Source organism: Rhinolophus hipposideros (assembly GCF_964194185.1).
Source record: "Rhinolophus hipposideros genome assembly, chromosome: 1".
Lineage (NCBI taxonomy): Eukaryota > Metazoa > Chordata > Mammalia > Chiroptera > Rhinolophidae > Rhinolophus > Rhinolophus hipposideros.
Genome location: NC_138047.1, coordinates 38,331,489 through 38,358,233, shown reverse-complemented (window position 1 = coordinate 38,358,233; position 26,745 = coordinate 38,331,489). Strand labels below are relative to the sequence as shown.

Below are 26,745 nucleotides of genomic sequence, written 5' to 3'. Positions count from 1 at the left end.
TATCACAACATTGAGAAGACCTTGATGAAAAGGCATTGGGGGCAAACCACATTCTCCGAGATGCATAAATGTAGAGTCTTCTAGGATCACACACACACACACACACACACACACACACACTCATTCACACAACATAAAACCAAAATATCTCTAACTTTAAAACAACTTAAGTAGAAATGAACAAGCAGAGAAAAAATAAGGAATAAACTGTAACATAACTTGAAGTAATGAAATTTAAAATTTATAGCATTTAAACATGATTGAATGAATTCTTGTTGGCTTCTTATGATTTCTCAATGTTTTGGCTTTTTTAGCATCTCTTTTTGTACATTTAAAAATATTAGATCACAAGTCTATAAAGGAATAGTTTTAACACTGAACTTTTCAGTAGAATTATTAGATTGGAAAAAAATTTCTTGTTTGAATCTATTACACCCCACTCTCTTAAAACAAGCAAGCAAAACTTTGAGTTGAAATTCAAAGTCAAAGATAAGCATAAACACTTGTTAAGAGTTTATGAGGCTTGATTCTTTTAAAGTCAGGTAATCAGTTATTATTTTATTTAGTGACATTAAGGCTTCCGAGTATTAAATAAAAGTTTCGCTGAAAATTACACAATTTAGAGACTGCCATATGGATTTCCATTATGTATCTATAGGTTTTATTCTTGGAACCTGGCAAAGAACTGGCTTTTTTCCTCTTCAAACTCCCAAAGCATTGTAAGTCATTGGAAGCCAAGCATTTAGTACAAACAGTTTCAGTTTCCATATTTCCTAGCAGGCCAGCCAAGAGCCATCCTAGGCAAATGGGAAGAAAAAGTTTATTTCTGGAAAATACGAATACATTCTTGTACTTGTAAATATTTTCTTACCTCATATTTTCTTTTTCTTTTTTTTGGAGTTAACATCAATTAGCATGGGTCACCTTGACTTGTGTATATAAACCAGCTCTGCATTTCATTTTAGACCAAGGTGAACTATTCATCCCTTGTTTTCACCATCTCCCAATGTGATATTTTATTTACAGTACAGAACATCTGGATATTTGCAATTGGAGAAGTGTTCGTGCTTTTGAAATATGGCATTAAATAAATACTTCTCCTACAGCTAGGTAGCAATCAGCATGTCTCTGATATTTGGCTAGGTTTTTAAATAAAAAAGCATTTGCTTTTTGTATCATTTAAGACATCTTAATAATGTAAGTAGGTAGTGAAAAAGCAAGTTGGATATCAGGGGGAAAAAATCTAAAATTTTGTAATAAATTAGGATAATTATGCCAACCTGGTTTAATTTTAATGAAGAATAATGGTCCTTTTCCCTCCTTTGGTCAGGCCTTGAGTGTTTCAAGGGTGAACATGATGTTACAATACTGCCCCCTACTGTAAGACTTTGCTTGGCTCTTTCAAAGGAACATCAAGAAAAAAATAGGGAAAACTAAACAGATGACTGGGACAAGTATATCTTATTACATTTGGCATTTTAAAAGCATAGTCTGATGGATGGTTCAGGCCCCTGAAATGCAGAAATCTAGAAAAATAGTACAATATATACTTTTGTTTCTCAGTTTGTTTTCTTTTGAATTAATGTCTCAGCTGTTCTGTTCCTTTGAGTTAAACAGAGGAAACTTTTCCTCCCCTGACATACTTTGAGAAGATGGATCTTACTCCGAGCTTTGTGAATGTCTTTTTGTTTTAATTAGTGTTGGTTTCAAGGAACTTTGCATCTTTGAAAAAAGTGCACAGAGTATCTTTGAAGCTGGATAAAGAATGATGCTTTTGTCTATCTTCAGTGTGGCTTTGGTATTTTTAATAACAGGAACAAGTCTTGTGGCAAAGTATATCAGTTCAACCAATCATATCTTGGAGTTCATCCAGTCTTAAATCTGTCTGTAAACAACTTTGGGTTTTTTTGCACTGAGTAAAACTACAAATTCACGTGACTGTTCCTTTGGCATCAGTAGGATTTCGACTGCCTTGTTTTTTCTTAATTGAACACTTTTTTTCTATTTTTATGGGTATTGCTTTAGCAAAATGATTTTGATGACGTTTCTTTTGCCCATGCATATTTTCTGACATTAAAAAACAAATCAAAAGCCACTTATCGTATGAATCATTGTTAACGTCCGCAGTAATCCACTGTGTAAAATCTTCCTGTAAAGGCGCAGAGGCTGGGGGCTTAAAGCTGGAGCACATTAAATTAGTTCCAGTCTCTCGCGAATGGGTTTTGCCTGGCTTGCTTAGGCAGGCAAAACGGAAACAGGCAGTTTATAACAAGAAGTCTGCTTTAAAAACCATGGGTTTCATTGGAGAAAGATTTATATCCCCCACTTATATAAACATTACAAATGTGGACTGCAAGTAGGAGGGAAACCTTTATCAAAATCTCTTGAAGAGCTTTTTCATTGTGAGTAAAATGGACAGCTTGCACTGTTGTTTGAAGATACGCCAGCAATTCAACAATCATGTTTTTCACTGCTTCGCTTGATTAAAATGTAGCATTGTGAAGACTAACCAGACCACCTACTTTTAATTTATTTTCATGATGAGACTATGTTGGTATCAGAAGTGGGGCGAAAAGACTCTGTGGCAAAGGAGAAATTGTCATTTCAGGATTTAAAAAAAAGACAATTTGATTCTATAAAATCTTGGGGTAAGGGTAATTAGGATGTCAGTTTATATCACCTCCTGATTTAAAATGATTTTTATATATAAACACTATCCTAGATATCATGTTGTCTTTAGAATTATAATCGAACACAGATGAGGCTTGAACTATTTGGTTCAATAAAATGAGAAAGGCTGCAAAGGAAGATTACCATTTGAGATTAGAGTAGCTATTTATTTGATATTTCACATATGGTGATTTTAGGTCCATGAGCTAAATTTCTTTTTTCGTCTCATTTGTTTTATCTCATTTTTAATATCTTGAAAATTGCCATAGAAATGTACTTTTTTTTTGGTCCCAAATATATATAATGGCACTAAGACCAAATTATCTTTTTCCTTTGGACTTGTTAACAGTAGCTACTATTTAATGGACTTTCATCGCAATTCAGGTAGTACTGAATCAGTCTTTCTTAGGATTCTTCAGTCTTTCTAGAAGATAGCACATCTGTTTTTAGCATTCTTAGTTGGTTCCAAATATGAGGTTATTCAAATACACCTTTAAAAATCCTGGCTGACTATAAGAAGTGACATGGTGAAAGCATTTGAAGGACATAACATGAAACCAGGTCCTTGGGTGGTGCCGGGGTAGATGTCTGGGGGAGCTCTGCCCAGGAGGGCCAGCTGGAGCTATTTGCTCACCGGGTCTATTAGTAGTGACTGCAATTAGAGTTAAAGGCAAATTTCTGAAAAGAAAGACATTCATTTGCCCTCCAGGTGTGCAGAAGTGGAAGATGTAATTAGGTCCAATGTTAAAAAAATAGTGCAGTCAAAGCTCTCTGGTCAAGAACATCATAAAAGTGATAATAATAATAATTTTAGTGAGTCTCATTTGTTAAGCTCTTGTTATACATTCATGCTGCATGCTAAATGCCTACGTATATCATTAGTTTTCCTCTTCACAGCAACTCAATTTTTTAAATTAAATTTATTGGGGTGACATTGGTTAGTAAAATTATATAGGTTTCAAGTGTATAATTCTATAATACATCTATAATATATCATCTTATATTGCATTGTGTGTTCCCCACCCAAAGTCAGTTCTCCCTCTGTTACCATATATTTGACCCCCTTTACACTCTTCTGGCACCCCCCCTTCTCTTTACCCTTCGGTAACCACTGAAGTGCTGTCTGTGTCTATGAATTTTTGTTTGTCTTGTTTGTTGCTTTCAGTTTTATATACCACATGAGTGAAATATGGTTCTCGACTTTTTCTGTCTGACATATTTTGCTTAGCATGATAATCTCAAGATCCATCCATGTTATTGCAAATGGCTGTATTTTATCTTTTCTTATGGTAGAGTAATACTACATTATGTACATATATCACATCTTCTTTATCGTCTATCGAAGGACTCTTCGGTTGTTTCCACATCTTGGCCACCGTGTATAATGCAGCAATGAACATCGGAGCACATATATCTTTACAGATAAATGTTTTCAGATTTTTTGGGGGTAGATACCCAGAAGTGGGATTGCTAGGTCATAAGGTAGTTCTATTCTTAATGTTTTGAGGAAGCTCCACACTGTTGTTCCTAGCGGCTGCACCGATTTCCATTCCCACAAGCTGTGTGTGGCTTTCTTAAATAAAGGACCCAGGGTACAGAGTCTTGGTCACATGTTCAGGTCACATCACTGTTCCTGGCAGAGGTGGTCATTCAAACCAGGCATTCTGACTCTAGAGCCATGCTCTTAGCTTGCTTAACTACTACATGATACACATGGATTTTTCCTGTTCCTGAAGACACTTGGGGTTTCCATATCACATCTCGAACTTATAATCGTGTTAATGCCAAATCCTGTCCAGTTTAGATCCATGGTGTTTTATCAGCATCTGTATCTGTACCTACAGCCACGATGCTGAGATGAGTGGCCCTGAGCATGATAATTAATTGTTTTGTGTTGTGAACTGCGATGGAGACAGAAGGGATATAGGGTGACTTGTGGTCAGGTAGTGATGAAAAGAACTCTTTGGTTAAGGGAGCCTGGTACTCTGTACAGAAGGATTAATATAAAAGATGATGCTGGTTAATCTGCAGCTAGTCTGTGATATGTCCTTCCAAAAAATTAGTTATCCTAAGTCTGTAATATTTTCTAATGATAGAATTCTACTGTGGGTGGTCTAGTTTCAAAGATAAGTTGACCTAATTTTTTTTTTAATTTGGGGAATGTTGGGGAACAGTGTAGTTTTCCAGGATGTCAAGTCATTTTTCAATCTAGTTGTGGGGGGTGCAACTCAGTTGCAGGTCAAGTTGTTGTTTTCAGTCTAGTTGTGAAGGGCACAGCTCACTGCCCCATGTGGGAATTGAACTGGCGACCTTGGTGTTAACAGCACCTCGCTCTAACCACTGACCTAACTGGTCACCTGCCGGTGGCTCAGCCCCAAGTGCAAACCATTGCTTCTCATGGGACTCGAACTGGCAACCTTGTTAAGAGCTCGCGCTCTAACCAACTGAGCCATCCGGCCGCCCCACAGCAGAATTCTTAATTACTTACAACTACTTCCTTGGTTGAGTGAAATTTTTTTCTTTGAGAAATTTAACTTATGTTCACCTGTAATATGAAGAACAGAATGTATATGTTATTAAAATGGATTTTTCATAATGAATAGCAGTCAGTTTTCAAAAGTAAGGCACAAATACATCACCAGCAATAACATATAATTATAGGCTCTAATGAGGTTGTGATAGATTATAGTGAATTCCTTCTTACATAATTGGAGTAAATGTTGACCAAAAGAGAGACAATTCTGAAGGTATAAGCTAACCTACTGGTAGTAGTGAGAGGAGGAAGAGGAGAAAAGGAGAAAAATCCTGTTCTTGTTAGTATATTTACCTGTGAGATAAAAACTATGGCCTGCAGTTGATGGAAGAAGAAACAAAGGTGTAACTACTGTACTTGTAGCATTTAAAATGAAGGTATTCAATAGAGGAACCGACGTGGTGATATAAATAGTTGATGTCTATGTGTGTGCAGGTGTACGTGCGGGAGTGTGAGATAGGGACGCAAGTGAGCGAAATTCTTGACTATAATAGCAGGAAGTCAATACGTGATGTAAAAAAAAGTGATTTATAAAAGAAGTGGTGTAATTATAGCACATTATTTAATGGCTTAATGGTGATCCCCAGAGAAATCAAACACAAGTGATTTCTTCTGAGAAAGAGAAGCGGGCTGGGGAAGGGTCAAGCCAGGAGGTTGGCTGTTGCTTTCATTACAGACTTTTTTGTACCATTTGAATTAAATCTTATGAACCATGTTCATGTTTTACTTTGATAAGAATAATGTTGTTTTTTTAAAAAAGAAAAAACACTGACAGAAACAAAAGAACACCCAAATTTCTACTTTTTTTAAAAAAAACAGAGAAAATATATCTTTTCATGTACTCCATTGTATTTCCTTTTTCTTCCTTAAGCAGGATCTGAAAAATTAAGCAGAATGCAGCCTATAAGTAATTGCACTTGGTTTTGTTTAGTCTCAAAAGTTCCCTTTGTTGGTAAGGTGAAGGTTTCCAGAAAAGACATTTTTCATAATCTGTTTGGTTAATTAGGCCAGCTTTTTTGATGACTAAATAAACCTGACCAATGACCCGTGGACCATTTTGATTAATTTTCAATCCAAAATTACTGCGGTCCATAGATTTAAGTGATGGATGTAGGGACATGATGCCTCAAGGACTTCTTAGATTATCTTTGCCTTTTAGATACTGTTACGGGAATCTACTTGTACTCTGTCGGTGTGTTTCTCTGTAACAGGTAATTACAGCAACCTTGACTGTCTGGAATCTTAAAGCTGGTTAACCGCTTATGAAATCCTCTTCTGTTTGGAGGTGGTAGGTAATACCAGCTCATTACATACTTTTTAATATCAGCTTTTGTCTTAGTTTCCTTTGCAGGCTACAAGTATTTGTGCTTATTTTTTACATCATCATTAGACATTTTTGGTTATATGGTATCGTTCCTAAAACTCTTATTTGCCTGAACTTATTTGGCCTTACGCTTTAGTTCTCAGGAAATTAGTCGTTTCCAAGTGTAGCAATCTGACAAGTTAGATGTTATTTATGCTTATCCCGTTTTTAAAATAAGGAGATAGTTTTCATTATGTGTGTATTTTGCATTCCCTGAGTGTGTAGTATTAGGCTTAATAATTGCTTTTGTACCGTTAATCATGAATAGAAAACCAAGCTTTCTCAGTGTACCATCCTTGAAAATTCATGTAAGATGCGATTGTTTCATGATATTTTACAAATGTGGTAGCTTGTCAAAGATTAAGATTTGCTGTATGGTGACACGTCTCCTCTGTAGAGCACTTTGACTTCCTTTATCTCATTTACTCATCACAGCAACTCTGTGAGGAAGACGGGAGGAATTATCATCCCATTATCACCCCATTTCATAGACAGGAGGAGAGGGGACAATGACTTGCAGGCATTCTCACCATTAGTTGTCAAGGGCAACAATTCAGTGCTCTCACCTTGAGTTCATGTTCCTGTGAAACAGGATTTAAATGAGGGTGTATGCTTAAAAGCAATAAGGAAGTGTGCTGAACTATGTTGCAGCGCTTTCAAACTCATCGGGGGCCAGGCAGGTAATGTAGACGGGGCGGAAGACAATGGGAAAGACAATGGATAGTAATGTCAGCAGTTATTTGGTTTATTTTACTAGATGAAATGAAGAATATTCCAGTAGATCTATTCTCTCATTAGTTTTAAAAAGGCTTAACTTAATAGGCTGCTCTCTATAAGACCGTAGGTCCACTCCTAACTCTTGGGACTTCTGTTCAGTAATAGTCACAATAATGAATCAGTGTAGTCTAGTGACACAGTGTTGGGCCTGTTCCCTCTGTGCCAGGTGGATGAGATGGGGCTAAATGTATTTGTACTTAGACTGGCTTCATTCTGAAGTTGGGCCTTTCTTAGATTTATTATGAAGTTGGAAAGCCCTCAAACACACACATACACACACACACACACACACACACACGTGCACACATACACACACACACACACACACACATTTTTGAAACATGAAGACTTTGTCTCCTTTTGCGTATTTCCAAAGTGGTTGAACTCATTTTTTTTCCCCTTAGCTGTGACCAAACATTTGAACTGTCAGCCAAAAAGTCCCTTTAAATTTGCAGAAAACAATGAGTTATGGCATAGATAAACACACGCTGGAAGTGTTTCTAGAACTGTAACCGTACAGATCACTACTAAATCTTTCATAATTAATGTTTGTTTTTGTTTTTCTTTTCTTTTTGCTGCCGAGTCAGCCTGATATTAAAGTTTTATTTAGCTTTATCTAGTACTGCTTAGTTTTTGTTTTTTATCCTCATACCATTTAACCATTAAGCATGTGATGTTCCCTTGACTTGTTTTGGTATTTAATTGAACTTTTCCATTAAACTACTTGAACTGCTTCTATCCCCATAGAACCTGTGGGCTGCTGGTCAGTATTGTGTGCCTCTTCTGAGGAGTACAGTGCAGCCATCATTGAAGATACCTTCTGATACAGGGGTATCTGAGTGATGGGGCAGGACTGGCTCCTAATAGTTTGTTTGTGTTTTTTGGGAAAAGATATGTTTCATTATTTTCTTAATTACAAAAACATATTTATCGTAAAAAATTTAGAATATGGTATAGCTTTCCAAAGACACCTATAATGTCATTATCTACAGATAATGTTAGCATTTGGTATGTTTCCTTTCAGATCATTTTTATGTGTATGTACACACACATTCTGTTATTGTTGTTTTTTAATGAAAATGGAATCATGTAATAATACTGTCCTAACATTTGTTTGGTTCATTCATGGCATTAAATATCTTCCACGAGATCACAGTATTCACAGTGTTGTGAAGGCATTCTAACTTACTAACCATTCTGATTGTTCGGATAACTATGTTATGTTCAGTTTTTCACCCCTATCAACAAGGTTGCAGTTTATGTATTTGTGCATATCAACAATTATTTCCTTGGTATAAATACCTACATGTCTTAGGTCAAAGATATGTACAATTTAAGGCTTTGGATCCTTATTGGCAAAATGGCATCTAGAAGTATACTAATTTAAACTCTCCACAAACGCTTATAAGCATGCCCATTGCTTCATACCATCATCAATATTGCTGGTTTAATAAGCAAACTTTATATCTTATTTTAACTAACACCTTCTAATTAATTGAGGTGGATATTTTTTCAGGTTTGGTCATTTCATCGTATATGTTCACATTTTGTGAAATGACCGATTCTGCTTTTCTTTTTTTTTTTTCTGTTGGGGTTTTCATCTTGTTAATTTGTGAAAGATCTTCGTGTATTTAGAATATCCTGTTTGTTATTTAATATTTATTTATTTATTTATTTATTTATTTATTTATTTATGGGGTATTTTTGTTTTGTTTTGTTTTAGAATACAAAGGCTACTATTTTTATATAGTCAAATCTCTTTTCCTTTGTTGGTTTGTTTTTAAACATATTGGAAGACATTTTGTCAGGCATTGTGGTCAGAATTTTACACTCATTGTCTGATGCATTCCACCCTATGAACTGTATCAGACAAGGATTATTATTATCACCCCATTTTACAGTGAAGAAATTGACTCCACAAATGCCAACTTGGGAACTGAATCCATGCAACCTGACTCATTGGCTCTCTTGACCATTTATTTACTTCTTCTCCTACTTGATTTTGTTTTTGGTGTCATGTTTAGAAATGCCTTCCAACTCTCAAAATAATGTAAACATTGACCTGTGTTTTCTTTGAGTATAATTATCGTTTAATGTTTACCTATTATTTAATTAAATGTTTTATCCCATAATCTCTGGATCTCTTTTGTTCTCTCTTCTGCAGATACAGAGAATAATTGTGTGTTGCTTTTTATTCATGACTTTGTTTTTAAAACTGCTGCTAAGTTCCTTTCTTCTTTCCTCCCCTATGAATGCTAATGTTAGTTTTTGCTGGGCACGTACTTTGTGCATCTGTTAGTCACTGTGGGCGTACAGAAATGAGTAAGACAGAGTCTACCTCTCCAGAAACTTGTGGTGTAATGGCAAGAAAGGGAAACGTACATAAGTTCTATAAAAGAGAGATACATAAAATGGAGGGAAAGGGGGAGGTAGGAAATAATTTTTTTAAATTAAAGTTTATTGGGGTGACAATTGTTAGTAAAGTTACATAGATTTCAGGTGTACAATTCTGTATTAAAAAAATAATTTGAATTGGTGAGGGAGGTAGGCATATATAAGGAAGAAATTGTAAGGAAGTGAAATTTAAATCAGACCTTAAATGATATGAGACTCAGACTATAAAGTGAGGATGATAATAGAACCATCTCAAAGCGCTGTTGTAAAGATCAAATGAATTAATACATGCAAAATGAGTGGAACTGTGCCTGCATGCTGTGAAAGCCTAGTCAGTATTAGGCATTGTCTTCATGAGCACAACTTGAGCAAAATCTTGAAACGTGTTGATGGTGGAGTAAATCCTACCTCGTAGATTTTTATTTCTATAGTAAAGTATCCCTCTCAACTTTTTTGTAGTTGCTGGATGTTTTATGATTTCACAAAGCTATTCGCGTTGCAGTTAGAGGGCAGGATACTTCTGAAGAAAAATAAATTTAATTAACTTGGAGCCAGTTTTATTAACTTTTATATATAATGCTTTTGTTTTGAAAACTGTTCATTTGTTACAAATTAACCTTAGACTTCTGTTTAATTAAGAGCGTCTGATGGTCTCACTCACAGATTGTAATCACAGTTAAATTTCAGTATCTTCAGTTATGTGCATGTGTATGCGCACGCACAATTGATATTACTCTTACCAACTAAAACAGTACCTTAAAATAATGTATTGGAACAATTCAAGTTTAATTTAGACAATGAATTGAGTTTTCAAAAACTATGTTTGGTACTTTTGCTTTTGGGTGACTTGGGTGCTTGGAGGACTCTCTTGACCGGAAGTATAATGCCAGGGAGCAATGGCGTCATTAGCAACAATAGCAGAGATTAGGAAGCTTGCAACCTAGCATGGACTCTTGGGATCAGCAATGCCTGAAACCTGGGACCAGGACTAGGTCAAATAGGTGATGACTGCTAAACCCTTCTATATCTTGTCTTGAGAGCAGAAGCCAGTCCCCAAGTCTGGACGGCAGGCTACGGACAGAAGGTCAACGTAGGTGGACCAAAGGCTGGGCGCAGCTCTTCATGATCTTTAACATTTATGGAATACTTGAGTGCGAGATGAAGTGCGACCAAACCATCTCTTTATTCTTCTCTTCTTTCTGTCCATACTCATCTGAACTATCACTTCCTTCCCCACCAGGACAAATTGTTTTTGAGAAAAGCACAAATCTACCACTAGCCCATATGGTGCCTTTATCGGAATAAGAAAAGGCTCTCCTCCTTCAAGACACTCCAGTGCTTCTGCCAGAAAATTGTCATAATCAATATACAAACCTGTAATGTCTGTGATTTTCATTGTGTCCCCTTAGATGTACAGTATACCACATGGTACTGCACTGGAAGCAAAGGCTACGCGTTGGGAGACGGGAGGAAAACTTACACAGGCCATTTGGCAGGCACTTTCACCCTTGCAGTCTTTTCATCCATCCCATGGCTTTACTTACCCTGTCCTTCAGGAGAGATGCAGCTGGCGTTCGGACTGCACAGTTCTTTTCGCCTGGACTGCCTTGGGCACTGAAGGATATTTAGCGCCCTTGGTTCCCCTTACCACCTCCCACACTATAGGGGAGCCCATAGTCCTCCCCGGTTATTGAATCAACCCAAAACACCCCACTGTCCCTTTCAGATGCCCCTTAGAGCGACAGTATCGTTCAGGTTGAGAACCTCTACCCCGGCCTCACAGTACTAATCCTCATTCTCGAAGATGCCACGCATGAAGGTTCATCCTACACGTCACCTCCTCTGTGAATATTTCATTCTCTCTAGAAAGAATCGATCCCTCCTCTCTGCTCCCCTATAGCACCTTATACATGACACCTGTCAGGTCACATACCACACAGCACTGTGGTTGGGCTGGAGGGCCTGTCTGTCTGTCCCCCATTAGACCTTTAACTGTTCAAGGTCGGGGATAATGTTGTCTTCCTAATATCCAGAGTCTAGCACAGCCCTTGCATCTTCCTGTGAAGTTTTTCTCTTTCTTCCCTACCAAGTCAACTAAAATTTTAAAATCTGAAAAACGTATTTTAATTTGTGAAAGCATTTTGCATAATGGAGTGCCACTTGAAATTAAACAAATGAAGATATAGTGTATTAGAATTCAAAGTAGTTGGGAATTGCTTTTGTAATATATCTAAAATGTTGGTTTATTATTCAGACCAGCATTTTAAAGGATGCCAGTCTGCTGGTTTGCTAGTGCAAGATATTATTCTATGCCAAAATTGCCATGGTTCACTACTATTTAAGGGAGTAAGGAGAGATGTTTTGTGGTATGGTTCCTATGTAGGGTCTTGTCTTCAACTTAATATTGCAAATATTTCTATAATTTCTGAAGAATTTTATTACTGTCTGTACTTCCCTTTGTATTGTGTGTTACTCTGAGTCAGCCTTCTATGGCCTGAAATAAGTGAAAAATATTTTCTTATCACTCTTGTGTGTGAGAGTCAATTAACTATTGGTAATGTTCACTGGCTTATGTTTTAGGAAGGGCATTTTTATATTTCTTTTGATTTATTTTAAAAGCTTTTTTTTTTCCTAGCAAAAAGTGAGTCAAAAGTACCACAGTAAATCCATTTACAAAGAGAGTGCTTGCTCATCAGGAAAGTTAATCTCTTGTAGCTCCCAGGATTGTTTCATGGGAGGCCAGAATGTATTAGAGCAAGAAAAAAGTTTCCAAGCTTCTGCAAGGACTCATGATAACAATGAAAAAGGTTGTTCTTTCTGCTTAGCACTATTGCCATTTGACATGAAGCAAATATTAAGTACAAAGTTGATGAGTGAGTTCCATGTTGCCAAATATTTGCTTAGGGGTAGTGCACCAGCCATCTGGAAAGGCCTTCGGACACACAGAGCAGATAATGGTTCAGTTACTTAGGCTACATCTTAGCTGCTATAATAAATAGACCCTAAAATACAGTAAACACAAACAAGATATTAATTTCATTCACTCTCATGTAAAGATATCTGTCAGTGGTCTAGGCTAATAAGTGCTTGGGGTCCGGGCATCCTCAATCTGATTGTTTTGCTGTACACACTTCCATTTTGTTGTCCCAAATAGCTGCTCTAACTCTTGCAAGCATTTCCTGATTCTACAGATTAAAAAATAGGGACAGAGAAGAAGTGGTGGGTGCAACATGTTCCCTTTAAGATCATGACTCAGAAGTTGCACTGTCACCACAGTGTGCCATCCCATTGGTCAGACCTTAGTCACATGGCCATACTTAGTTGCAAGGGAGGCTGGAAAATGTACTCTTATTTTCTGGGTGGCCATGTGCCAAGCTAAAGGGGTGATCATATTAGTAAATGAAGTAAGGAAATTGAATACTGAGGCATAAGGCACAAGCTCTACTAAAATGGCTGTTACTATTAGTTACAGTACTGAAAGACAGTGAAATGAATTGTATATTTTGATAGGATATTTCTTTGGAGTAAATTACTTTTCCTATTTCATTTAATAATCTTTGAATGGCATTTGTTATATCAGGTAATGCTGATGGAATTGGCTACGCCATTGTCCTTGCTTAGATTAACTGTTTTGCTTGGTCAGATTAATTGTTCTGTGTGTCAATGTCAAAGCCAAGATCAGGCAGCCTGTTGTACTCTCAGGCCATCTGTGGACATAGAAATGGACGTAGAAATGGAACAACTTTGTTCTTAAAGGTGTCATTTTATACCTACTCTGTAGTCTCCATCATCCTAATAACCAAAATGTAAAGAAGATAGAAGATTTCATAAAAGTCCCAAAGTTTGGGCACGTTCTAATTATAATCCTGTTAAATGTCAATTTTCATTTATTTTTTTAAATAACAGCTTTATCAAGATATAATTCAAATACCATATAATTCACCTATTTCAAAGTGTGCAATTCAGTGGTTTTTAGTATATTCAGTTTTGTGAGCGTCACCACAATCTATTTTAGAATATTTTCATCACCCCAACAAGAAGCCTTGGACCCATTGGAAGTACTCCCTATTTCACCCTAACACCCCCCTCCTATCACAGCCTCATCCATAGCCCTAGGCAATTACTAATCTATTGTCTGTCTCTATGGATTTGCCCATTCTGGACATTTCATATAAATGGAAAGATACATTATATGGTCTTTTATGACTAGTTTCTTTCACTTAGTATGTTTTCAAGGTCCATCTGATACATGTGGCATGTATCAGAACTTCATTTATTTTTATGCCTAGATATTATTGCATTGTATGAATATATCACATTTTTCTCCATTCATTGGACATTTGAGTGGTTTTTATTTTTTGTTATGAATAATACTTCTATGAATATTAATGTATAACTTTTTATTTCTTAAAATTTTTTCCCCTCAATTTACTTTGATTTCCAGAAAAGAAATTCTTAATCCCCTTTCTCCTCATTTAGCCAATTCTGTGACTCTTTCCTCCAGATTTTGTGTGATCTTTCCTCTAGGAAACTTTACCTAATCTCTCAATTCTGGATTGGGGCCTCAAATGTATTCTACTATAACACCAGGAATGCTAATTACTGTCTTCAGACCGACCTCTGTATTGTAATTGTCTGTTCATATGTTACCATCCCTCACTAAACTGAGCTATATAAGGTGTGCACCCTGTTATTCATTTACCAATATATGCCTTCTATCTAACACACAGTGCCTAGACACACATTTGTTAAATAAATGTAAAAATGAATGGATGAAGAGCAGAAAGAAGAGGAAGGGAAAGTTAATTAAAAGGGAAGAAGAAACAGGGCAGCCGGATGGCTGTTTGTTAGAGCACAAACTCTGAACAACAGGGTTGCTTGTTCGATTCCCACATGGGCCAGTGAGCTGCGCCCTCCACAACTAGATTGAAGATAGCGAGCTACCACTGAGCTTCCGGAGGGGCGGCTGAATGGCTCAGTTGGTTAGAGCATGAGTTCTTAACAACCTAGTTGCCAGTTCAATTCCCACATGGGATGGTGGGCTATGCCCCCTGCAACTAAAATTGAAAACGGTGACTGGACTTGGAACTGAGCTGAGCCCTCCACAACTAGATTGAAGGACAATGACTTGGAGCTGATGGGCCCTGGAGAAACACACTCTTCCCCAATAAAAAATTTTTATTAAAGGGGGTGGGGAAGAAGAAACAGAAGAGGAGAAAGTACGTTTTATTTGATTTCGTTTTTGGCCACATGTTTGAAAATTGTTTTTATGTGACCCATCCAGCTGGCAGCCTCATCATGGAGTGGCCAGGACAGTGGTCTAGAAGCCTTTATCCCTCAGGTGCCCACTTGCTTAGCATGATAGTTGTTCCTTTCCTCCTATTCAGGTTCCTCCCCTGAGGTTATGATAGGGAACACAGGCGAAATAGGGTGTGGTGGGAATGAGAGCATTTCTATGTTGGCTCAGTAGTCTTCTGGACGAAGTAATAGTCCCATTTCCTTCCCAAAGTATCTCATCAGTTCACTCTCAGCTCCAGAAAGCTTAAGGAGTCTTTGAGCAATGTATTTCAACTATGTATTATACTTACTCTACCAGTTCACAAAAATAAATTTCCTTTGAATGCTATTTGTATTTTCGAGCATTGCTAATTTAAAAATCTGCAAGTATTTTTAGACTTGACAAAGTATACTTTAAGTTGCAGACTTTTTAAAGAAAATTTTTTGTAGGTAGACATGTTTTTAGTTTGACTATGTCATTTAATTTGAATCTCAGTAGTCAATTATACATTTTTATTATGATACATTCCATTATTACCTTCAGCACTGAGAGCTCTCTCCTAATTTAATGTGCCTGCTCTGTAAAATAACGTGAAAAATATTATTGAATAGATAAAAATAATTGAAATAAGCTATTGTGTGGAGGGTAGAGAGATATGAAGAACTGGATGGGCAACCATCACTGTGGTTATCAATTCACAGCCTTGGTGATAAATTCTTAATGAATAGTTAAGTAAGCCAGGGGCTTGGAAGATATAAACATTCCATATGTATTATGGGATTGTAAATCTAACACCAGGAACGCTTGAGATCCTCTTGTGCAGTTCTCCCATTTTATAGATGAGGATAAACCATGAGTGACATATCCAAAGTTGCTGAAAGTGGCAGTTCTGTTACTTGTTAGTTAAGTGCTTTTTGGTTTCTAAAACGGTCATGCCCATAGTCTGATAAAATATTTCATGGAGGCAAATTTAAAGACACCAAGTGTTCTAAATTAGTAACTGCTCTTTTTTCACTTTATCATTTTTGGAAAATAATGGAAAATATAAATCTGATTTTTGGTTATGTTTATTAATTTAAGAGTTAATTTCAATCTATGATGAATGCTAAAGAAAATGGAAAGATTTCAGAACATAGTTATCATATAAACTCATTGAATTGCATGCAGATTAAAACAGTTTAGTCTCACTCCACATGCAATTGAAAATTTAAATTTAGTAGGATTTTTTGCTTATATTTGAATAATTTGGAAAATATTACAATATTGTCTCAAGTGAATTTGCACATCCAATATTCTAGTTTCGAAAAACAGGAAATTGAGAAATGCAAACCAAACTAAATATATCACATTACATGGCTTTGTTTTAAAAAATAAAATTTATTTCTGTTCTAATAATATTTGCATTTGACTTAAGTGGGAAAGTTATTAACTCTAAAAATGATTTGAAGTTTTTGCTATTTGTTAGGTGTCTTATGAGTTCCTGAATTTCAATTCAAATGCATGTGGAATTCTATGAGGATGGCTAAATATATGCAGCCATTGTTGTGGAACAAAATTTTAATGCAGTCAGCAGAATATGAAACCCTGAAGTAAACTGAAATTGGAGCTGAGTAAGACTCTCTAGACAACATGGTACAATGGTCTATCACAAACGTGCAAAACAGTCATCTATGCTGCACATTTGCATGGATGATAGGAATCTTTATTATAAACAAAAACAGTCCATGCCAACTGTACCGAATAAAAAGAATTTCTCTCAACTGAGAACAAGGGTGAGATGGGGTGGGGGGAGGGCTCACTGTTTCATATTAGCAAATGCTTTTCACTTTGTGGAGAATTTATTGTTGCATTTCTCTATCTCAAGACTCTTAAGAAAATGAGGAAATAAGCCCATTTCTGATTTCATTACTGTGAGTCTCATTTTATTCTTCCTAATGACTAATTTAATCATTTAACTGAAGTGGAGATGGGGAATAGAGTTGATTCATTCACCCAGCATTTTCGGAACACGGTAGGATGTGCTTGGACTGTGGTAGGAGCTCGATGCACAAAGATAGCGGGTACTCAGAACTCCGCCATTGTTATTCATTCTACTATATCCGGCTTCTATTTTCGCTTTTGAGACATCTGCAGTCACTATAATGTCAATTCCTTTGAATGTGATCCATTTGGCTGCTTTTCAGATGTGTGTGTGTGGGGGGGTTGTAGTTTACAATTTAATTATAATGTTAAAATGTGTCATTCTGGATTTCTTCACACGTGCCCTGCACGTGCCCTGCTTGATATACATTGTGTTTCCTGTGTCTTTGTATTTATGTTTTTCTTCAGTTCTGGAAAATTCTCACATATTATCTTTTCTAGTATGATGTCTCTTTCCTTTTTTTCCATGCTGAGACTCCATTTAAACATGTTTTCTACCTTCTCATTTGGTATTCTTTTCATATTGTTTGTCTTTTCTTTCTTTGTTATAGTTTTGGTAACATCTTCAGGTTTATCCCTTTTTCCCCTGTTTTTCTCTTCAGTATTTGAAGTCAGCATCTGAGTTTTTAATTTCAAATATTATGTTTCTCACATTTAAAAACTTTTTTTTAATTAAAAAAAAAAACTTTGGGTTATTTTTGATAGCATATTATTCCCACCTTAATTTTTTTCATTTTCATTATTATCTTTGATTTTTTTGCACATTTCATATATAATCAGTTTCTATTCTTCAACTGATAATTTCACCCTTGAAGTCCCTGGGATCTGGTTCTGCTGTGTGACGTGTCTACCGAATCATCCATGGTTTGCCTTCTCGTGTGTTTTGTAGTTTTTGGTTGTGAACTCATATCTGGTAGAATAATCTTTGGTAATTCTGTAGGCCTAAATGAGGGGTGCATTCCTTCAGGGATGATGTGGCTAGGCTGCTTCCTTAGAGCCAGGGGTCGCTGACTACCAATCTGCAACTGCTTTAGCCCACTTCAGTGTCCTGAGTTAAAATAAGAATTGCAGGTTCAACTCTCCCACCTTGAAAGGCGCCCAAGGCCAAATTTCTGGATTCCTATGCAGAAGCCAGTAGTTTCCCCACAGCAACACCAGCTTTCTGTTGACTTGTTTTCCAGTATCTGGTTTCAGCTCAATTATTGGTTTGTGTTTTAGTTTTTTTTTTTCCTGTACAGATTTTCCTTACTTTCTTACAAGCTGGCAATGAATTAAAAAGTATATGTATTATGTGTGTGCATTATTGTAGCAAGAGGGCTCATGATAGTATCTAGTCTAGTATTACTACAGGACACTGTAGTTCACATTTAATTATGGCCCCCAATAATATGTGTTGTTAAGAAAACATATAGCCTAATTAATATTGAGAATTTTGAATAATAACGGGTTTTTATGCGGGAAACATCACAAGTTCCAGAGATTTGTTCATATGAGGAGAGAATTGATCCTCTCTCCCCTTGGTTTTGATGAACAGTATAATCAGTGTAAAACCCTAGCGTTTGGCACTGCCTTTATCCTAGGTTACCAGCTATTTTACATAGTTTTTGAACAAAATTAAAACCCAAAGCAAGTGTCGTGGTTCACTTACCAGACTACAGATATGGACTAGCTCACTAAGTAGCGTTTGGCAATGCCTAGGAGCGACTGACCAGCTGGCTATCTTGAAATGTGACTGTGTTTTAGGAATTTTTTGACCTATTATTTGTACTTGGTTATATCAGTGTTCCTATTCAATATTTAATGTTCCCCATCAATCTTCAAGTTCTGCTGGATCAGTTACCATGAGATGGTGACCTACAAATAGATGAAACCTGTGCCTTGAACACAGAAGCCGAGTGGGTAAATCATGTACACAAATAATGACAGTGCAGTGGGCTAAGTTCCAGAGTTGTAGAGGATGCAAGAATTGCGGGCGTGCACAGGACGGAGCCTCTGTGCCTGTGATGCTGAAGGTCTGGGAAGACTTCACAGAGGAGGGGACATAGGTTATAAATTGGGTATTAAAGAACAAGTAAAATTACCAGGTAGAGAAGAGGGAGCAGGTTAGTAAGGTTTTTCAGAGGACGAGATGATTAGTAGTATAACCCACTCGTCTTTGTATGGGGGTGAAAGCCATTGACTTAGTGTTTACTGAAATCAGAGCTCTTCTGTTCCTCCTGTACCTCCCCCCATCCTCCCCACTTTCCCAAATGCCACCAAATGCTTCCTCTTGTTATGTGGACCTAGATTGCAAAGAATCCAGTATGTGGCAATTCCTTCTTTGGGGGCCTCTGTGATACTCTAGTATCCTCTGATCGTCAGAATATGATCTCTGGTTTTTCCAGCATCTTCAAGCCAAGTCTTGATTGCTGGTTACCTTTGTGGTGAATGGGCTCCCCCCTTGTTTCCTGTATCCGTGTATCACTTTTTGCAACAGGAGGGAGGAAAATACTTTGTTTTACCTCAGCTTGCCATAATCCTTTTTCCACATTGTCAGAAACTTTGCGTTTTCAAGCTAGAGAATTACTTTGTCTCTGACAATTGTTTTTCCAACTTCAAAATTTCTCTCTATTATATCCTCCAGCCTTCATATCTGTCTCTGTACCTTCCCATAAAAGAAGCCTATTTCACAAGCATGAAGGAAAATATATCAGGCATTACCAATACAGAATTAATGATTTCTATTCTGCAAGCAGCTAGTTTGTTTCACAGATTTTTTTTTCTTCTTTTTGTCACTAAGGCAAAGAAAGGAGATTGGCGTATTGGCAAAGATTGGACGTCATGACCTCTAAGGTTTCATCCTTTTTTACTTCCTATGAGAAGTTCATCTGATACACCCATATTTATAGCAGCATTACTCACAATAGCCAAAAGTTGGAAACAACCCAATGTTCATACATAGATAACTAGATTTTTCAAATGTGGTGTATCGCTACAATGGAATACTACTCAGGGTAATAAGGGAAGGAAATTCTAACATGCTACAACATGGATTTACCTTGAGGATATTATGCTAAGTAAAATAAATATTACATGATTCCAAACTTCTGTGAGGCACATAAAAAGTCAGATTCATAGCGCTAGAAAGTAGAATGGTGTTTGTCAGGCCTGAGGGAGGGGGGATGGAGAGTTATTGTTTAATGGATATTATTTAATTGTTTCAGTTTGGGAGATAAAAAAGGTCCAGAGATGGATGGTGGTGATGGTTGCACAACAATGTGAAGGTTCTTAATGCCACGGAACTGTACACTTAAAAATGGGTAAGATGGTAAACGATATGTTATGTGTATTTTACCACAGTGAAAAGAAGTGCAGATGAGAAAAGATGACTTGGAGAAAATAATTTGTGTCAGGGACTATTATTTCAGACACTTCATTTATCCAGTCATCTAGTCATTCAACAAATGTAATGGGTTTCTGTTATGTATCACAGACATTTTAGACACTAGGCATCCAGCAGTGAACAGAACAGACATTTCTAGACTCACTTAGCATTTAGTGAGGTGCGACAGACAATGAACAAAGTAAATAAGTAAAACATGTTGAAAGTAGACGGTGAAAAGTTCTGTGGAGAATTGAAAGCAGAGAAGGGGAATGGGATTAGGGGAGGACTGGTGCAATTTGTCAGGTTAGTCCTCACTAAGAAGTGGCATCTAAGGAAAGACCAGAAGTCGGTGTGTGTCCTCCCCATGGGTATCTGGGGGGAAAGTGTCCTAAGCAGAGGGAACATGCACGATAAAGGCCCCGAGCCTGATTCAGAGTAATAATAATAGGTTTCATAGGGGAGAGGCTAGGTGAAAAATTTATCTGTCACTTCTTCCCAGTTTCCCCTGCCTTTCATTGGTCTTAGAGTTTATTAAAGGGAATGTTAACTGCCCTTATTTCTGGGTCCTCTGGGTGGCCACGAGGGAAGCCAGAACTCCACAGGACTGGTTGGGTTGGACCTAAGCATGTTGCTGCTGTGGATTCCACTTTGGTGGGGATGATGGAGCCACATCAAAGCCTCAATAGGGGAGCCTGAGAGAGTTGACAGTATGGGGATGAGGCAAGCAGCCGTGGCCCAGGTACTTAACTGAACAAGTGGCCAAGTCTCAGGGGGTGAAGGGCAATGGGCAGCTGAATCTTTGGAGGCGCATAAGTATATCTGGTACACCAGGCCTCTTCCTAAATAAAACATGGTTTTGGAGAGGAAGATAATGAAATAGTAACACATATAGTAGTAAAGCAAGTGGAGACTGTTTTCTAGTTTATAAAGTGCTCATCTCATTTGTATTCCATCAAAGTCTGAGGTATGAGCTGAAAGTCTGAGGTGAGATATGTGGTATTATCTTTCTTTTTACTGAGAACTTGAGGCCCAGAGATGGTAAATGCCTTGCTAGGTACAGTTAAGTGGCAGAGTGGGACTTAAAGTACCCCCTTTCATACCATCCCTTTCAAGAAATGAGATGTTTACCTTCTGAATGTGTACTAGTGCATTTTCAAAAAAAGGAAATTGCGTCTTTCGGTTAATTTCTGTAAAAGGTGACTTGAGGAGCTCCAGAATGGCTTTCTACGATAAATTACTGCTAAAATACCACTGAACTAGAAATTTAACCATTGAAGAGTCATCAATTTTCACCTTAGGTTCTGTCTCTCTTGTCCACCTTTAAAATGCAGAATTCTCTTGGAAGAGTTCAGCCATCCATCACTCATTTCTTTAAGAAAGAATGAGGAAGAAGGCGTTGAGTTCTGTGTACTTGACAGGACAAGGGGGACAGAGTCAGAGAAAAGCAGGTGGAGACCACCAAAGTCAAGTTTGCTGCATTTAAGTCTGTGCCTTTGGGTCCCCATTTGGCAGTTAGGCCTTTTCTGGAATTTGTCCAAATGCTCCCTCTGGTGCAAAGTGTGTTCCCGAATTTCTTCTGAATACTGTGGCCCAGCCTGCTGAGAATCTGGCTGGGATGCTCGTAGGAGAGAGTGCTCTGGGCCTTGTCCCTGCTCCACTGAGCTGACAGGTTTCTGTGGGTAGGTCACAGGCGTGAGAAACGGCAGTTTGTTACTGAATAGAATTTCTGTGTTGCTGGTCACTCTTAGCGGGCGCTCAGGGCCTTTGCTCAGTGCAGCACCTTTCTCAGGTCCCTTCAAGTGGTATGAAAGGGGTTGAAATGGTGCTTAAGATAACTGTTCTGGTTTTCACAGACAACCGTTATGCCTGCCCCCCTCCTATCCGGTGACTCCACCTTCTTTTTCTTCCTCCTCCCTATTCAGTAGTTTTTGCTTTGCTGTGTGGATCCTGGAATACGAATTGTACCACAGGCTTGGGAGTGCAGCATCACGTTCTCAATTAAGATAGCTAAAATTTGTATTGTCATCTTCTGTATTCTCTAACTTGTCAAAATATGGCTCCTTTGCAGGAGTCAGCAAAATGACACCATTTCAGTTGCCTGCTGAGAGTTGTGAAACTGTTGCTTAGCCAGATTCAAAGGAAAGCAAGGAAGGAATGGGGGGGAGGGAGAAGGTGGATTTTTAGATAATGTATACCTTTTACGGAATATTTTGTTATTGGAGATAGTGTTTTCTGAGAGCTCAAGCAAAGAGTGGACACACTAACTTGGCACTGATTGGTGGAGTGTGAATATTTTTATACAGGCTTCAGAAAACCCAATGTTGACCTGTTTTTATGATTTTTATTGGCTCCCTTAACAAACTGGCCTAACCTGGGGCCAACAGAATGAGCAGGAAATTTAGGTCACGGATAGTTGCATTTTTAAATACTCCAGTTTTTAGCTGCTGCTCAATCATGGTAATTGATTGATGATAACATAGCAGAGAGCTCTTAAATCATTAAAGGTGGCCAGATAAAGACAAATGGTTGGAGATTTTGTCAGATGCACACTCCCCAACTCCCTGTGGTGTTCCGTTTTTCTCTCTGAAGACGTAGCTTGTCCCTTATTTCATGCAACTTATGGCCCAGCTGGCCTGTTTACAGAAAACAGCCTCCTAAACTTGGCAGTTCTGTTTGAAGCACAGCATAACATCATTTCCCAAGAGACTGGGGAAAAAACATTACAAAAAAAGTTTCTATCCCCCTAAAACATATGTGTGTTTTAAACTGAACAGCCATTGAAAGTTGTTCTTTCCGTCTTTCTCTGAAATCAAGGCCCTAACCTTTACCCATAGCTGAAGGTAAGTGTAGCCGAATTAGATTGTTCGATAACTCCTGTAATCTTCTATTTTCCTGCTCTTGCTTTGGATAAATGCTAATCTGTAATAAGAACTCTAAGTAGATATCTCTGTTCTTCCCAGGACACAGGAAATGTGGCCTGGTATAATGATATTTTAAAAAGTTTTTATTGAAGTAAAATATAACAGAAAAGCACAGCTCAATGAATTTTTGTAACTAAAGACATCTGTGTAATCAGCACCCAGATCAAGAAACAGAATATTCCCGGCAACCCTGGAAGTCTCTCTTTTGCAGCCTCCCAGATACTCCTTCCTTCCAAGGGGTAGGGATTTCTAAAAACATAGATTCGTTTTCCCTGGTTTTTGTGTTTTAAATAAATGGAATCATGTAATATGTTCTATTTTATGGATGCTATCATTCAACGTTATATTTGTGAGATTCATCCATATTGTTGTCTTATAAAATTATAGAACATTCTCATTGCTGTGTAGTATTCCGTTGTGTGACTATACCACAGTTTTTCTCTAATGGAATTTTTAGTGGGAGAAAAAGTCCAAAGAATCTTTTCACTGCCTCTGAGAACGTCACCATTTCTTGGTGCCAGGGCATCATTTGCTCCACAGACACAGAATGCCAGCTATCTCCAAGTGCCCCTTGCAGGGATACATTTTGGGAAACATGTTCATACTTTGAGAGTAGCCTCTCTGTGTTACTTTATATCTTTTTATTCTATTAAGTCTTCTTAATACATTATTCCAACTTTCCCATCTATGCCATTATTTTACTCACTTCAGAATTCTTTCATTTATTCTGGTCCCTTTCTCTCTGCCCCATTCCTCAAACATTCCCATTCCTGAAATATTTATGCCCATCCTATTCTTACATTTCACTCCAATTCTACCCTCTCTGTTTTCTTCTTTGAACCCGTTCCTCCTGTTCTGAACCTCCATTCATAAATCTTGAAGTAATTTTAGACTCTTCTCTTTCTCTCACACTCTATATCCAATTCATCAGCACACGGTGCTGGCTTTAGCTTCAAAATATTTCCAGATTCAACCAATTCACAATGCATCTACCTTGATCCAAGCCCCATATTTCTCACTGGGATTATTGAAATTACTTCCTAGTTGTCTCCTTGCTTCTGCTTTTGCCCCTCCGTAGTCTGTTCTCTTCACCACAGCCTGAGGGATAGCCTTTGTAATCATAAATCAGATCATACTATTTCTCTGCTTACAACCCCATTCATCTCACGAGGAAAAGAAGCAGAAGTTCTCACAATGGCCTTGAATGATCTGGCTTCTTTTCTGCATTGTATCTTACCACCTTCCCACTTCTCTTGCTAAGGGAACTGAGCCTGTCCATATAACTCCCACACCATTGACCTACCGCCTTCCTCCTGCTTCTTCTCATCTAAAGCCCATGCTATAGTTCCAATCTGCCCTCTATACCAGCTGCTCCTGGAGACTATTTCTATCCTTTTTGATGCCTTCAGGATCTGATTCCTTTTGGTGTCTATCTCTTCAGTGTTCCCATCCTTTTCCCACTTAGTGTTAGGTGAACATAGAATACTATGCTATTTCTACAGGACGTACTGTGTTGACAGCTATACGTAACTGGAGGTTACTGGTCCAGTGGAACTGGCTGCCCCAGGCCCCAGACAGCTGTCACTTGGGCTTGGGGTTGGGGGATAAACATGGTGATACCTGGATGGGAAATCGCCTTAAAATTTGTGACTGGAACGACATATCCCTCCACTAGAGATTTCTTAACCTTGAATGAGGTTCTGAAACCAGTCGTCTCTTACCAGGGGACTCAGTGGGTCACCTCTGATGTGTTAGGTTGGCCTCTTTCTGCTTCTGCTCTGATCTGAGTTATCTCATTTGCTGGGTTCCCTGTGTGGTCTGTCCTAGTTAGAATCTTGGCATCATACCCTGTCTCAAGGATCTGGATTCCTTTTCCTCACAAACTCTGGTTTCCCTCTGATTGGGAAGCAATGGAGAGGACATGTGTAGAAGGCCAGGTGTAGGTTTTTGGAGAAAGACAGTTTTGAGTTTGATCTCAGGTAACCTTTCTCAACCTCTATTTCTTCCTCTGAAATAATAACACCTATGTTATAGGGTAATCTGGAGGATTAAATGAGATAATCTATAATTATATCTTTGTAAATGTTCGTTTCTTTTTTTCCCCATGTCAGCTGTTTCATTATAAAGGTGAGTATATTTTTGATATTGTGTTCAAAGGACTGAGCTAGGTGTTAGAGCTACCATTAGGAATAAGATGTAGTTCTTGCCATCAAGGATTTTTCAATCTTAGAAGGGAGATAGATGTGAATAAATAATTAAATTTAGGATGATAAAAGCCATTGTAGAGGGTAATAGAGACTTCTCAGGGATCACAAAGTAGGCACATCAACACATGTAGGGAAAGTGAGAAGAAATAATGCTTGAATTGAATCATGAGACCAGGTGGAAAAGAGGGGGAAAAAACATTCTAGGCAGTGAGATAAGCATGTATAAAAGCACAGAGGCACATGCAAGTCATTCCACAAAGCTGAAATGTAGCCTGTAAGGAAAAGATTCATGATGGACAAGTCTGAACAGTTAGTTATGACCATGAAGACAAAAGAAATACATATGTCATATAAAGGCTTTATCTTGAAGGCAATGGAAACCATGAAATCATTTTAAGGAGAACAAATATTTGGTTTAGAATGAGGTAAATCATGGTTAGAGATAATGGTAATTGCATCTTAGATGGTAGAGAAGGAACACAGAGGAGAGGAGATGGGTATATAAAATGGTGAGGACCTGGTGGTTTATTTGATGTAGCCGGGACCAGGGGAAGCGGCAGTAGATTCCAAGTTTCTGTCTTGGTCAACTGGAAGAATGACGGTACGACACAGCAGTATATGCAGGGTTTGCAGACTGAAAAGTAGATTTGGGGATAAAAAAATTTTGAGTTCACTTTTAGACATGTTGAGTTAAAAATGCAAATGAAATGTATAAGTGGAGAAATCAGTAAGTAGGCAGCTGGCTGTATGAATAGGGAGCAAGGAGAGAAATTTGGCTAGAGGTACAGGTTTAGTATGAGTTACATTAGTTAGTACTCAGAGTAAGGTGAGATGCCAAAGGAATCCGCAGATACAGTGGTTCAGACAGGGTGGTTTATTTCCCGTACACATTACAGCCTAGAAGTTGTTGGATGGTCCAGTCCAGATGCCACAGAAATGCAGCTCACAGACCTGCAGCACTGGGGGTCACCTGAGAACTTGTTAGAAGTACAGGGTCTCCAGGCCCTGCCCAGACCTACGGAATCAGCATGGACAAGAGCCCCAGGTCATCCCCATGCACGTTAACTTTTGAGATGCTGTGATTTAAGGAATCCATGCTGCTTTGCCTTTCTCTCAGAGAAGATAGTTGAAGCCATTTTACCACAACTTGGTCTGCATTTTAGCCATGAGAAGGGGAAAAAGAGAGTAGGAAATAATGAGCTTTCTTTTTAGGATGTGACTTCCTTAAATCGGTAAATATTGGTATTTACTGCATTAGAAATTAAAACTGAGATGTTTAAAATATTTATCAATTCCTTTAAAATAATAACAAACTTAT

General features: G+C 37.9%; 1 protein-coding gene across 2 annotated transcripts in view; it reads left to right on the top strand.

The window, feature by feature from the left end:
• The window catches only part of SCFD2 (sec1 family domain containing 2), a 369,475-nt gene that overhangs the window by 96,704 nt on the left and 246,026 nt on the right, over positions 1-26,745 (top strand). The gene's annotated exons all lie outside the window — the stretch shown is intronic.